The sequence below is a fragment of the Tachypleus tridentatus genome, chromosome 2, assembly GCF_004210375.1.
Source record: "Tachypleus tridentatus isolate NWPU-2018 chromosome 2, ASM421037v1, whole genome shotgun sequence".
Classification (NCBI taxonomy): Eukaryota; Metazoa; Arthropoda; class Merostomata; order Xiphosura; family Limulidae; genus Tachypleus; species Tachypleus tridentatus.
This window is the reverse complement of record NC_134826.1, coordinates 1,618,946-1,635,557: the sequence shown is the minus strand read 5'-3', so window position 1 is coordinate 1,635,557 and position 16,612 is coordinate 1,618,946. Positions and strand designations below refer to the sequence as shown.

The 16,612-nt window shown below is 33.3% G+C and overlaps 1 protein-coding gene across 1 annotated transcript in view; it reads left to right on the top strand.

Annotated features, from left to right (window-relative positions):
- The first annotated feature begins 4,434 nt into the window (after window positions 1–4,434).
- LOC143237147 (serine protease grass-like) overlaps window positions 4,435–16,612 on the top strand; it is a 58,926-nt gene continuing 46,748 nt past the window's right edge. The window contains exons 1-3 of the transcript XR_013019896.1: window positions 4,435–4,774; window positions 7,230–7,385; window positions 11,717–11,802. The gene's annotated coding sequence lies outside the window, so the exon portion shown is untranslated. The remainder of the gene's footprint in view (window positions 4,775–7,229; window positions 7,386–11,716; window positions 11,803–16,612) is intronic.

The following is a 16,612-nucleotide window of genomic DNA, read 5'->3' as shown; positions in this document are numbered from 1 at the left end:
CCAAATACTAATATTCTCGACAACTGTTTGTTTGTTTTTCGAATTAAGCACAAAGCTACACAATGGGCTATCTGTGCTCTGCCCACCACGGGTACCGAAACCCGGTTTTTAGCGTTGTAGATCCACAGTCATACCGCTGAGCCGCTGAGGGGCATTCTGGACAAATTATTTGTATGATAATATTTATGAGCATGTATGTTTTAATTTTATATTTTAAGTTATTTGTTATTGAAACACATTATATAGCGTTTCTTAATTCTGTCTGTATTTAGGACAAGACATTTCAAAATTGGTAGAATGAACATCCGTTTAATACCAGTTTTAGTAACGCTCTTTTCACAAAAGCTGGAAATAATCGATGCCAAGGTAAGTTAGCTACCAGTTTTTCAATTCTTCGTTTAATAAAGAAGTAAACGAAAGAAGTGTAAATTTATGTTAAGTTTGTTAAAAGCGAATTTGTTTGTATAATCACACGCATTTAAAACATACGTTTTATCAAGGGTAACAATACTTCTTTTTTTAAGTAAATGTGTACACAATAAGAGAAAATGGAGTAAGATGTTATCAAAATTACATTATCTGTTTTGAAAAAATAAAGTTGGAATTCTGTAACAAGTAGTTTTTCCCTTTGAATATATATTTTTGGATATTCACACACACAGCTACAGCTATAAGCTAGTCGTTCCTAATTTTAAACTGGCAAATTGGAGGAGGCTGCTAGTCAACAGCACCCACCGCCAATTTTATATGATCAGGTAGTATGATTCGGAAGACACTTTTTGTTGTCTTCGATTATGCTTGTCCTCTTCAGCCATGGAAGCGTTATTATGACAGTCAATTCCTGTTCTTTTATTGGTAAGAAAGTAACACTAAAGTTCATGGTGGATGGTGTTGACTAGCTGTCTTCCCTCCAGCGATTGAGGTAAAATCGTGGAGAAGTATTTCGATTCAAGAGTTTTATTTCAGCAACTTGAAAATAATCGTATGTTTTGTAGTTCCAAATAGCTAGTGTAAGTTAGTAAGTGGATAAATATTTCTTCAAATATAAATATCACGACCACCAATAAGAGCATGATAACGAAAGCTAATAACTTGCGAAACTCGTTAGTGGTCAAGCAGTATTTACAAATGTTTTCAGATAGAAAATACAGGTTGTTTCAATGACGGAATTCCTATGTACATGTGTGCATGTCACCATAACACTATCCACAATGTAAATCAGCTTATTTCCTTTGTATGAAGCTGGTTGTTCCTCGCCATGTTAGCATTTCTGCAGTTTTCACTCGAAAGCATTTATTTTACTATATTATGTGATTGTATCAAAATTATATTTTGTGTGGTTATGTGAGATACAGTATATATATAATAGAAATATTTTTAACACACTATATTAACATGAGGTATGCTTTTATTACAGTTTTAGTTGTTTTGGTGATAAGAGATCAACTAACCACCTAATGTAGCTCTCCCAATGTATGGGTAGTACAGTTACTGTAAGATATGAGTACATGTGTGGGCGTAAGACTGCCTAAACATTACTGAAGTTAAAAACAACAGCTGATCGCTTCCACTAAATAGCAACTAATTATTTCTCTCCTTTTACAGGTACATATACATCTGCAGTTTGCATAATTTGATGAAAAGCGTAGATTTATTTTAAATAATAATGCGTTTATAAGTTTAAGTTTTCCTGTTCTAAATATATTGTAAAGATTAAAATAAATTTGTTTCGAACTATTACATTTACGAAGTGTATTAAAACAGTGTCACATTCTCTCAGCCACTTCCATTCACTGGACTTGATTATAAGGAAGTGAAAAAACCAAGTGGATGAAATGGAGCTGTCTTTCAAGTCTATAAAATATTATTGATCAATGACTAAATAAATACTGGTTAAGTGGTTAGGGAGCTCGACTCGTAATCTGAGGGTTACGGGTTCGAATTACCGTCACACCAAATATGCTCGCCCTTTAAGCTGTGAGGGCGATATTACGTGACGGCCAATTCAACTATTCGTTGGTAAAAAGAGTAGCTCAAAAATTGGCAGGGGTGATAATGAATAGCTGTTTTCCTCTAGTCTTACACTGCTAAATTAAGGATGGCTAGCGCAGATAGCCCTCGTGTAGCTTTGCGCAAAATTAAAAAAAAAAGGCAAAATAAGTCCAAGCTACATTTCTCCGTTCTTACTCACGTTTAGAAAACGTGCTAGAACCAATTACTAGGGCAGAGAGGTAAGAAAGTATCTCTTATAGTTAGGTATAAGGTAGTAGCTTAGGGGGGCTGTTGCCTTGGCATGTTGTCATAGAGGAACACTTTCGTACGTCTAAGACAATAGGAGAGGGAGTCGAGACAATGACTTCGTTGTCACGAAGTGTAAACAGAGGAGACGTTGTTGTACTGCTATGACACTTGAGGACAGAAGTTTCCAGTTGCAAAAGAGTGCATGTGAAGGCGTGAATTAACACTCTTACATATGTCAGTATTATTATTCATATTATGCATTATTTGAATGAGGCCAGTGTTGTAGCCACCAATATGCCTTATATAGTATTACAATTATCGTCCTGAAAAGGATGCTTATTTAAATCCCGTGTTTAGTTGATTTATTCTGAACTGAAGTTTAAATGATATACGTAAATGTTTAACAATTACTAACCTTACCTATTTTTAGATATCCTTACAAACCAGTGTTCAGAGCTTGTTTCTTACTGACTGAACTCTACATATAAGGACTCAGTAAGTAATATTCTTACCACTTTATCTGCTACAAGTTTGTCATCAAACGATTTCTAGAGAATTAATGACCAGTGTTATTACCACACATACAAATAGGTAGACTCTCACCCTATGGATGAAGCAACAAAGCTGATGGCATATTGACAAAACCTTAACTCTTGTGTTTGCGAAAGGCTAAAACAAGTAATGCTTTCATTGCTAGAAAATTGACAGACAAACCAAGAATTATGTTTCCATATCTTTCAGAACTTTACTTCATATACACTACAACGTATAAACTTATTAGTTCACCAAAACATCAAATACATTTCTGACAAATAAATATAGTTTATAATTGAAAAAAGAGTCATAATATTAAGAGGACCCTTAGTTATAAATCAAGTTATTATTCTTTCACATTTTATAAATTTAACATATTTACTCTTTTATCATTACAACAACAACGTAAAACCAACGACTTGAAAAGCATACTGAAACATTTATTAACAAAATTTTAAGATAACTACTATTTCATAAACATCTTAGATTATAATATAATTAATTAGCTTTCACACTGTTATTTCGTTTATAATATATGCATTTAATTTATGTACCATTATGTGAAAACAAACACTAAATTTATAACAAGGTACTGCACTAAAGTCACTATAATAGAAATGAATAAAGGCCTGAATGTAAATTATACATGTAAGATTTAAGTTTGTAGGATATTGACTATTTTAAACAGAGTAGAATTAAGTTATTGGCGAATTATCAACAGGAGTATAAACTTATATTTTCTGACTGACGTGTTTGAGATTTTGACCAGTTGCTGTATGCAAGGAAGTGATTAATCTCATTGAATAGTGAGCATAAAATGTTTTATTCTAAAGTATAACGAATTCAACAAATACAAGAATTCTACACTAACGTTTTAGAAACTATTGTAAAATCTTAACTTAAATGAAATGGACATGTACTAACTAATATGGACATAACTTGCAAAAGTTTTATAAAAGCTAATCCAGTATTTTATCAGCTAAGATGCTTAAATAAAGAGTATATTTGGGTGCCTTGAAAAGAATGTTTTTAAATTATAGCATGAAAATAACTTTGCACTCAGACTAGTAAGAAAACACACTAGATATTTTACAAATAAATTTTAGTATAAATCCTTTGTTAAAAATCTGAATTTCTGTGTACAAAAGACTTGGACAAAAGACTACTAAATTTTATGAAAATACGCACACATCATTAAAGGTATGTTTTAAATACTTAGTGTACAAATGTTTTCATAAACCTCGTGTATTTCATACCAGAAACATTTAAACTAAAGATAATATTTCAGATACTTACATATCTAGCTTAGCCTTACGATAAATTAAACACAATGCTAGTTTCTAACAAGTATATCTAGTACAAGTCTCTATTTATATTATGTTATATAAAATTCGTATTTCATAAAAGCACACTATGCTATTATTAATAATCTGGAATGCGTAGGTTAATCTCAGTGGTATTTAAATATCTAGAAATCATTAGATGACAAATTTATAGCATAAAAAAGGTAAAACCATTACTTGTTAAGTTTATATGCATAAAGTTTCAGTTAGCAAGAAACAAACTCAAGATAAAGATTTGTGAAAAAGGAAGATTAGTAATGGTCAAACATTTGCATAGATCCTTTAAACCTTATTAGATCAAATCAACTCATAATGCTAAATATTAAATTTAAAGCAGGGTTTATGGTCGGCTCCAGTATCAGTGGTATTCAGTGTACAGTATGGGATCGTCAGTAAAAATGATACTGATACCGGTTTATAGTATATTATATGTTGAGAATAATACCTGTTACCACATGTTAAGTCTTAACAGCTTTAACTGAATAGCTCTTCTGGTATTTCAGCTTCTCTTTTCACAGAATTATAAATGTTTGATTTAGTACTTTTGAGTTCGTACCTCAGTCGATAAGCAAATCTCATTGCGAAAATCGGCAATGACATGAATATACGAAAGAAGCGACACCTACACAGTGGAAGAGAACACGAACGTGCCTACGGTAAGTAGATATATGCACGACTATCCCTTACCATTTGGACAGGTTAAACCGCACATGTAACAACGTTTTAGTGAGTTACATTTAAAATTTAATTAAACTGCTTAATTATCATGGTATACAAATAAACTTAACATCAAACTATGTATATATTAAATCAAGTTTTAATATTATATAAACCTTAATTTCTTAATTTTATAAGCAAATGTCTAAAAGCAATATCAGAATATTGGTTTCGTTCTTGAGCCGTCTCATATTCTAGATTTTTTGTATGCCTCCTATAAAACTAAGAAATGTAATACAAAATATTCTCTGTAATTTCATCATCGATATTCCGAGACTATATTTTATACTCTTTGATCTTATTGGGTTAAAAAAGTAATAAATGAAAATTTAGAAACCACGTCTACCTCCGACAATTTTTAATTTCCAATTTGCTAACAGATTTTTCTGAGACCGATTTCGTTAAATTTATAACCAATAGAAAGCTTATTTCAATTAATTCATTGCCATAGTCGTCATACTGCGCGAGCTTAAGGATAATTGACAATTTGGTTTGATGTAATAAAAATAATTCCCGCGATAACGCGTGCGTGTGTTTTTCTCTTTAAAAAAAACACATCAGGCGAGGTTATATGCTGTGTCACCGAGAGAATCGAACCCCTAATTTTAGTGTTGTAAATCCGCAGACTTACCGCTATCGGAATCCCGCGACAATGTACTGGGAAGAATAATTGAATTTTTTAACGGCTCAAGTCACATAATTATAAATAACCGGATGTCAGTATCGGCAAACTGATACTGCCGGTACGGTTACAGTGCTATTTTCAGGGTAGTAACTATACAAGTGTGCAAAGTAAATTATTGACTATAACGTTTTCTTCCTTCTAATAATGGATTATATGTACGATATAACATTGGTATTGTGGTGTTTCAACGTTTTTGGTGATGGAAGAAAACATTCAAAAGATTGGAATTTAACTGCGGCAAATGAAATAATTCTGATGACTTTGAGTTAATTTCTATACAAATCGGACGTAGTGTTTAAAAACAATTGTTAAAAGAACATTTATGAAAAATATTATCAAGGCAGAAATCCATCTCCAGTTTCCATTCCTGAAAATGTATAAGAAATTGCTATGATTTCCCATCCAGTTGTCACAGTACATTCGTCAATGGCTGCTCTCAGAAAGTAATGTTTTTATAGCCTTACAATAGTTATTAGCAAGAAGGACGTCTCAGTGGAAATGATAAAATAAAAACGGAATTAACAAAAAAATTTTTTCTTATGTTTGCATAAAATTCATAACTTCGATTTAAAAAAGAAATTATTTATATGCATTAATGAATAATTATTGTGATAAGTTAGAAATAAGTCAATTATAGAATACTAATTAATGGCATGAGCACATTTACCCAATAGTTGTTTTTATCACACACATAGAAAGAGAGAGAAATTGAGTACGTAAGTGGGTAAGTGATAAATTTATAGGTTTCAGAAAAGTCCCAAAAGTGGTTTCAGTCAGTTATCTGCAGTAGACAGAGCACATTTAGCCCAGTCAACGGTTTCTATCTGTTAAAGATTTTTGTAATGGTTGTAATATGTGTATTCTATTGTCGCTGTTATAACAATTGGCTTTCAATAGCCAGTCTCAGAGTATTTAACGATAATTTTCCTGCTAGACAATTTCTCACTTGGAGATTTTTTTAATGTATAAAATATTTCTGTACAATTTATACAACTTATAATTTTGCGAATTTTGAGACATTATAGTTAACTTTCACGAAAAAAAGGAAAATTGTTGAGATAGGTTAATTGTGATCATAGATTTTAGTAGGTGGAAATATCGCCCTTACACAGTTATGCTTTTCATATTAAAACTGTTTGGGCGTGGCCTATCGAGTAGGGTATCTAACAATTTAAGGTTTGCGAATTTTTGCTGCCAAAACACGTTTCACGTTTTAGATCTGTTAGTATCCTATAAAGGTTAAGATGAAATTCCATTTTTCGATCAGAGAAAAGTATCCAAAGAGTTGACGTTAGATGCTGTATGTGACTTGTTTTCTTCTCTTTAATCTGTCAGTTCAAACTAGGAGATAATTAACGCAGATAGTTTTTTTTTTCAAACCTTGCGCTAATTTGCAACAGTATCAACAAAATTTATGTATATAATTGTAAATATGAAAGAAAAAACGGAAACTGGAACAATTTGATCTTTATAAATTTGCAAGAAATGTTTCTAAGAAGCCTATATTGAATACAGATTTTAAAATAATCGGAGGTGTAAACAAAAAAAATTGTATTATTCAAATAAAAAATTTACGAATAAAAGGCTATTTTGATAATGTCAGAACTCTGCATATTTATAACATTAGACACAAATTTGATATTAAGAATAGTACTGTTTCGTTTTCCATCTTATATTAGAAACTCTAATATATGCCAATATTCTTGCAGCTTCACCCACGGGACCTACATGCATAACCACGTCTTACAAGGGATCATGTGTGGCAGTAAGAGATTGCCCTCAAACTTCTGGCATATCACTTGATGCAAGAGTAAACTCTGTATGTGGAGAGGAGAAGGTATGCTGTCCTGATGAATTACTCTCTGGTAAGTTTTTAGATTAAATAAAATACATAAAAATAACACAACTATCGTCAGAGGATTTTTTTATACCTGAGAATGTGGAACTCTGCAGCTACTAAAATTACATTTTGTAACTAGGACTTGTAAAACAGGAGGATAGATTATATATATATTAAAAATGTATTAGTTTTTTTTTTTCAATTTTATTTCGTACAGAAGTGAACATGAGAAATTGGAAACGACTATTAAAAGTAGCATAGCAACAATAAAAGGGATATGTTGAATAAACTTTCTAAAGAAGTAGAGGTGTGCTATGTTTAGGTATTCACTTCAAGCCTCATAGCTTTTATCATTAATAATTCATTTAGTATCATGTTTACAGTTAATGATCCAATGAGCACAAGTTACGTACACATAACTTATGCCACTGTAAGGGAAGACTGGCAATGAATAATTGGTGGTGATGAGATAATAATTATGCGAATGAAAAGTTACTTAATGAATGTGTTAAAACAATAGATAAAACTACTGAATTTTGCGTGATGTCTTAACTAACTTTCACTGTACGACATTATGATGCACACTTTATAGTGTGTACAATAAAAAAATATAAATCTAGAACCATAGACGTGATTTACGGAGCAGAAAAGTTTATACGAAAGTAATTACAAAGTTGCTTGTTTTCTGCTAACAAGTTATTTCTAGTGAGAGTATTACCATAGGTTTTATATTTTTGCTCATTACTGTTTGATATAAATATTACTATATTAGACAGGATTATATAAGGTATAGCGGAAAACAATACTTTGCTATATCTTAAAGTACAGGGTGTTTAGAAAGTCACTGTGCAGTTTTGTAATCAGCATTCATTCAGTCTATTTCAAGCCAGCAAGTGATCACAGTGTTTAGAAACAAAATATGAAGGATCCAGGACTGTATTGATATCAATGGGGTCACTTTCAACGTTGTTTATAATTGTCATTCATATTTACCTCCTGTTATCTATATTGAAACATGTTTGTTAATAAATATAAGTGCACAGTGACTTTCCGAACACCCTGTATAAAATTTTAAAACGAGTAGAATACGAGTATAGTAATGCATGAAAGAGGTAATAAACTGTCATGATACAGAAACCTACTGCACCCAATATTAGAGATTTAAATGAACAACAAACGGTTTATGTTAAACTGGTATTTCTTGGTATTTTCAGAAATGCTATTGGTGGCAATATTCTGAATAACTTTCAGTAATATATTCAGGTCACTGTTTGTTTGCAATTAAGCACAAAGCTACACAATGGGTTATCTGTGCTTTGCTCACAACAGGTGTCGAACCTGATTTCTAGCGATGTGAGTCCACAGGCATACCGCTGTGCCACAGGACACATCCCTGATTTTAAAGCTGCAGCAAAAGGACGATAATTAAGGTTATGGAAAATGCGCTTGATTCACGTTACAAGAACATAATGTCAATATAGAATTAGACAAATTACAAAGTATTTTGTGTTTGGGAATGTAGAAAAGTCAACATTTAATTATATACCAATATGTAATTGAGTGACGTTAAATATCAAGTACGTTCTATGTTGAATATCAAACTGACTGTAATTATGTGTTTGAAATACGAAACAAAAAAAAACTTTATATTTCTGTTTTTGAAGCTATAATTACCTTAAAATCCTATATTCTAATCTAATTCTATTTTTTCAGCGATTTTTATAGTAAGTCATACGTGACGATTTGAATTTTTAGATGATCTTTCAATTTCTGCAAAAACTATTTGTCTTTGTATTTTTATGATAAACACAAAGCTACACAATGGACTATCTGTACTCTACTCACCACGGGTATCAAAACCGCAAACATACCTCTGTGCCACTGAGGGTAGCCCAAATGAGATTTACACTTTGGAGCTGTTGACGCACTATGACCGTTTGGTCGGGCAAGAGTGACTCAGGATTTGTGGATCAGTGCTCTTGAATAGCTCTTTTGTCTCTAGTTTATCAGTTCGAAATTTGGAACAGTTTTGTACAGACTTACTAGAAAATTCTTAAATAAACAAGACTCGCTTATGGGATTTTCAGCAACATAAAACTGCTGTCAGTTTTAGGAGGTTTTTGACGAAAATCTCTAAAAGCAACGTGTCATGGGTCAAAGGCCATCTGATAGGATTTGTTGACTTGCATTCAAAATTGTATTGAACTACTCTTTTGTAAACTTATATCATTAAGTTTGGTATCAAACTGTAGATTATAATTTAAGCTCTTATGTTATACATTACTTAATTTCTCACTTTAAAAATGAATATTAAATAAACACATTAAAAACATCGATTTCTGTGTCACATGGTATGTTGAATGTAGCATTGGTTCAAATATTTAATTTGTGATGTCAAAATACGAAGTATATAGTTTTTACGAATTAGAAACTAATAATACTAATATCTAAAAACTAGAATGTAAAATAAAAACCTTCTATCTTTTCTATATTACGAGGTATCACTAATGTACTGAATCAAACACAGTGACCCTGATCATCTTTTTTCATTTTTTGGAAACGGTCCATTATATACACTTACTTTTAGGCCCGGCATGGCCTAAAGCGTGTTAAGGCGTGCGACTCGTTATCTGAGGGTCGCGGGTTCGCATCCTCGTCGCGCCAAACATGCTCGCCCTTTCAGCCGTGGGAGCGTTATAATGTGATGGTCAATCCCACTATTCGTTGGTAAGAGAGTCGCCAAAGAGTTGGCGGTGGGTAGTGATGACTGGCTGCCTTCCCTCTAGTCTTACACTGCTAAATTGGAGACGGCTAGCACAGATAGCCCTTGAGTAGCTTTGTGCGAAATGCAAAATCAAAACAAACAAATACATTTACTTTTACATATTGCATGTGAATTACTATTCAAAAATTTAGAACTGCTCAGCTTGTGGCTTTCTCAGCCATTTTGAAATATAATGGAGTCGTCTCTTTCTTCCGAGACAAACCATCGTACTGGTGAGGTGGTTCTTTAGCCTGTTTGAAATTTTGTATTTTTAAGATCCAAATACTGTGCGTGTGTTTTTCGTATAGCAAAGCCACAGAGGGCTATCTGTTTAGCCCACCGAGGGGAATCGAACCCCTGATTTTAGCATTATAAATCCGGAGACATACCGCTGTACTAGTCGGGGGCGACTCAAGTACAGCTCAGTTACTAAAGTTGATAAATTATAATGGAAATGTGTGGTATCGATATAGTAATTTGTGATTTTTTATTATTATTCTAATGTATGCGTATATAAATGAAACCTAAAAAAAGTTTTTTCCACCTAGCTCGTATCTACGAAATCCTCCATGAGAGTAATTATTTTATGATTTTTGATAATGTAAGCATATGTTTACAAAATGTTAAAGGTTATAAGTAAACATTAAAAAGCTTTTGTATACAAAATATAAGGTTTTTCAACTAAGTATTGAGACACTTTAAATACTTTGTTGTATTTTTTCTTTCAGAATGTTGAATGTCCAACATACATACTAATTTTTGTTTTAAGATTAAGAATACTTTTATGCATCAGAAAAATTTTATAACTTCCAGATAATTATCAAATGTTTTAAGGAAGCAATTTTTTTCTGTTATTTTCGCTATCGAATCGAATCTTTGGACGTGTTAGATAAATTTAACTGCTCTTGTAACCACCATAAAAAGTTAGGAAAAAATACAAATTAGGCTTTTTTTCCTTTTATAATGACTACAAACTTTAACTTAAAACAACTCAAGTGTTTAAACTAAATAGTTTATATGTGATAACATTTTACATATATACATATTTATTATTTTTATCGTATTGACACTTCATCTGTGCCTGGCTAATAATACAGAAGTTACAATAATGAGACCACGAATGAAAACTGATCTTTACAAAGTGACCAGTCTTGGCTGTATTTTAACGGACTAATATTGTGTAAAATACAGTTGCAATTCACTTACGCTATAGTTTGTATGTATATACATTATTACAGCTTGCAAATAAGCGGTTAAATTTATTTTTCTTAAAATATATAACATTAGGCGGATGTGCAAACGTAACCAAACAATGTTTTTGTTGTATTCTTCTTTGATACTTGTTTTATACAGATTTATATTTAAATGTAACGAAACAGTGTTTTTGTTGTCTTCTTGTTTGGTTCTTCCTTCCGACAGTGGAGATCTGATCATGTTCATAAACCAAACTCTGTAATCATGTACGCTGAAAGATGTGTCTTAATCCAAATTTTGAAACTATTATATAGCATATGACATTCTGATACATGAAAAATGTGTTGTTGTTTTTCTTATACATTTATAATCGAATTATTTTTTTAAATTGTTTTCAGTGTGTGGAGAAAAAAAAATTCCAGACTCATTCACTAAAAAATTTAAAGAAGCTCGTACTGCGAATATACAGCATTGGCCTTGGACGGTAAGGATGCTTAAAAATTGACCTTTCAGTTTGTTCCATTGTGGTAACTATGCATTTTTACTCATAATTCATTGCGAATTTACTCGTGTTTATCCACACTCGCACATTAAATGCAAGAGTAGTATTTTAGTAAAACTGGAATATAATGAATTTCTTCTAATATATTTAATTAGATAATTTTTGTTGTTGTAGAGTCTAGACTTTTAAACAACGTAGTAAAACTAACTGAACAGTAAGTATTTAGGCTTTGCCTCTCTTTTTCCCCTTTCGTAAAATCGGCGTAACATTCGCTGGTCTTTATTTGTACGATCCCTTTAAAGATAAAATGGTAGGAGGATAACGTTTATCGATTCTTTCACATGACTATATTTTATCTGGATCGCGGCATAAATGGTGATTTTAATATTTCTGAACATTTTCTGTTTGTAAGTAATAGTAGTATCAGTACAATATATATTTGTAGAATTCATTTGTATGGCAGTGTCAACAGTAAAAAAAAAGTAGTATTAGATGTGTAATATATTTATGAATTTCCTGTGTTAAAACTGCAGTAAATATATACTTCTGTTACCTGAACCTGTGAGCAGCGTTAGTAGGAAGTAAAATGTTTATTAAACCGAGTTAAAGTAGAATAAAATACGTATATTAATTACGTAATTTTTCTAAGCAAAACGTTTGTCATAGTTAAATGTCAGTTGGATCCGTCTTTATCCTGACAAAAATACAGTGATGTCGATATTAGTATAATATTTCTTGATAAATAAATGACTAGAACAACATAGTTATAGAAGTTGTAGTTCTTAAAAGAAGTGTTCAGAAAAAGATTCACCAATCGAAACGTTTTAATTTTCATTATTATCAGCATAGGAATCTTCTTTAAATAATGGACTCGGATTTGTTCCACAGCAATCACTCATATTAGTTTAATAAAAAGGACGAATAATTCCTTTGTTATTTATGGTTGAAAACTCACTATAATTCTATATTTTCTATTGAAATTGCCAACAATGTGTAAAGTACTGACGTCTCTAGTAATTCAACTAGATCAAGCATTTTGCTTCATCTTAAAGATGAAACAGTACTTGGATACTCAAACTGAGCAAATATCTAGCTTTGAAGAATTTTCTTAATAAATTTAGAGCTGAAATCAAAGAAGCACTTGTAATTCTCTGAGAATACTGATGTAAAATAACCTGTGGTATGAGTCATAAGCATCCCTTTAACACCTGTAAGGATACGATGATGTTATCATTAAGTCTGTTGACAAAGTCCACTCGGTCGTTGTTTTGTGTACATAGTGAAAGTTGCACGTTTACTTTCAGGTAAACAAAGATATCTGGAAAATGGGTCAAGGTTTTAGGCTTAGTAACTATAGCTGTTAGTAAGTGGTGAGCTGATAAGTGTAGAATTAAGATCCGGAAAAGATCCGGTTGTCCATGTTATAGAGCTGTTGATGGAACCCACACTGCATGGACGAAAGGAGGTTCTTTGATTCGAGGAACCAAACAAGACGAGCATTAGCCATCCTCTCCACGGCCTTATAGAGATAGCTAGTCCAAATAATTGGAGAGAACATCTTATTTCGATGTTCTTTGACCTTGAGGAAGCTTACAACACTACTGAAGTATGGCATTTAGTAGGATCGCCACTCTTATGGGTTGCATGGTCATTCATCCATTTTTATTCAGAACTTTGTAATGGACAGGCAATTCAGTCCATATGGAATCAACGCTTTCCTTTCTTTCCATAGAAACTTGGGATCTCTCAGGGTTGTATCTTCAGTGTTACACTTTTCAGTATCAAGATTAAAGTTATAACCATGTAACTTGTTCTACTGGTATAAAGAGCTCTATGTCGATGACTTCCACATCTCATGGCAGTTATCAAACATGAGCTTTATTGATAGGCAACTTCTTTTGGAACCATTATTTTATTCCCGTTTATACCAGTGGTTCTCTACCTTTCTGGCTTGCGGCACACTACAACAATTTGAACATTTTCGCGGCACACCTGGAAAGCCTTAACGATTTTTTTAGGTACACGTTATACGATTAAAAGCGTTAAAAGCCTTAGAACGAAAATCACGGCCAAAGCAAGCGATATTAATGTCATTTGCACATTGACAATACTATCGCTTGCTTTGGCAGTGAGTGTCGTTCTAAAGCTTTTTAACGATTTTGTGGAATAGCAGAAAAATCAAAACTTTATATTTTAACATTGTTTTCAATGTGACGCTTGTGCCTGCTTCCGAGAGCAAATCAAATTGAAGTGAGGATCTAACGTAGACAAACAAGCTCGCATTTCATCATCGACTGTAAGAAGCTCTCTCTCTTCTGGCTTTGATTTCAGTCAATGCTGAACACCCAATTTCGCAAAACCACGAAGATGCAAATAAAAGCAGAACTTCAACTGCTTTTAAACTGATTGCAGGATATGAATTTTTAATGGAGATCCAGAACTCATCCAAGCTCTTTTCGGGAAACAATGACTGATAAAATTTGTCGTTTCGTAAATCAATGAGCTGTTCTTCCTCCTCAGTTGTACGATTTGTTGTCTCGATGATTCCGAATAGATAGGTCACCCAGTTATATTCGTCGACAGCAAGTGACGGGAAATAATGTTTTAGTGCGGACTGTAGGTCGCTTAATGTGTTCAAATTTGAGGGACTATTTTCTTCTTTGACGGACATTCGTTAATGGAAGGAAAACAATCAAGAACTGGTTTCGAGGTCTTATTCTTCCACAGCGTCACCTTTTCATTGAAGGCCTTCAGTTTGGACGTTGCAGTAATAATGTTTTCAGATGGTCCTTGGAAACGTTAGTTCAGAGAATTTAATTTGTCAAACAAGTTGGAGAGAAATTGAACCTTCAGCCACCAGATCTCATCATGAAAAGAAAATTCAAAACCTGCTTCCTCAATCTCCAAGAAAGAAATTACTTCAGTTTTTAGTTGGACAAGACGCTTTAACACCTTTCCCTTCGAAAGCCATCGAACTTCAATGTAACAAGTAGCTTTTCTTTCTTTGTGAACCTGACGATGACCGAAGAAAGTCGAAACATTGTTCGCTCCTCTACGTAAAAATTTACGTTTTTACATATATATTTTTCTCTACAAATGGGTTTTTTCGACGTCACTAAGTAGCTTTTTGTAGTCTGAATCAATCGCCTCACAGAGAAGAGAGAAAAGTCGAGATTGAAGTGGCCGAGACTTGATGAAATTCACCACTTGAATAACTTGATTCATAACATGCTGTAACTCTTTCGGCAAAGATTTGGAGGCAAGCGCCTCTCTGTGAATCATGCAGTGAACAATCGTAATGTTTGGATTTTGTTGGCGCACCAGAGTGACGAATCCCTTCTTTTTTCCTTGCATTGAAGGACAGCCATCGGTGCAAACGCTGACACAGTTACTCCAAAGTAATTTAATGTTTTCATTCACCAACTCGAAAATGTCTTGGCCTTTCGCTGTAATTTTTAAATCTTTACAAAATAAATATTCGTTGACGATTTTTCCATCTTCTATGAATCGAACAAAAGCCAGAACTTGAGCTTTTCCACTAATGTCAGTAGATTCATCAACCATAACAGAGACAATTCAATTTTAGGCGCTTCGAAGTGTTTGCAAACTTGATCCTTCGAATCTGATGACAAGTCTATAATTCTGCGCGAAATTGTGTCATTGGATAGTGAAACTGTTTTGCCAACAACTGAGCAACCTTATAACTTGCAATCAATTCTTTTTTCGAGCAGTTTCATGTAGTTCACAAGCTTCCTTGATTGTTCATGTTGTTGAGCCGCGAGATTCTCGAAATATTATTTTGGTTTATCCTTTACAGCTGAATGTTTTGTTTCCACGTGTATCTTCAGTTTGCTAGGTACAATCGCCTCGTTCGATAAAGCTGCATTGCAGAGTAGGCAGAATGGTAATTGAGGATGTTTCGATTCCAAAGCGATAAAACCGTATTCGATGTATTCGTTTTTGTACTTTCGTTTGATTCCTTGCTTTCGATTCAACACATTCTCCTTTGCAGCACTAGACTTACTTAAATGTTTTTTCATGGATAAATGATAAAGCTAATTCATACACGATAAGCACGAAGTTCTGCAGTTGATATAAAATTCCTTCCTTCAGAGTAGTAGCTGTAGCTTACCGCAGAATGAGAACCTGTTCCTGAAAGCAGTTTGATTGTTTGATGCATCATTTATGACGTACGAAGTTCTTGTTGCGCCACAATTAAACTAACAGTCGAACCGTTGCAGTCGAGAATGAAATTTAAGTATGAACTTCTCAGTGCTCGAGTTCAATGAAAACCATCGAATGTTTTGGAAGGTTTCAGAGTGTCTCTATAGTAACTTTTATTACGTGATGTGCTCAACTTGTTGAAAGAAAGTTGAATGTGTCTCAAAAAACACCGCGGCACACCTGCACAGGTTGAGAATCACTGGTTTATACAGATGATTCGAAATCAGGTGATTCAATGGGTTCTGCACAAACGTGTGACTCGATGATTCCTCACAGATTCCTCTATAATTTCCGAGTTCACTTTCGAGCCATTTTTCTTACCCGGACTCACGTGAAAGATTTGGAGTACATAGATTGCACTATCCATACCTCGGCTAGATTGCACTATCCATACCTCGGCCTGGAATGGCCGGGTGGTTAGACGCTCAATTCATAACCTGAAGGTCGCGAGCTCGAATTTCCCGACAAACCAAACATGCTCATCCTTTCAGCCGTTAAAACGTTATAATGTGACGGCAAATTCCACTATTCGTTGGTAAAAGATTAACCCTAGTCTGACTTTGCTAAA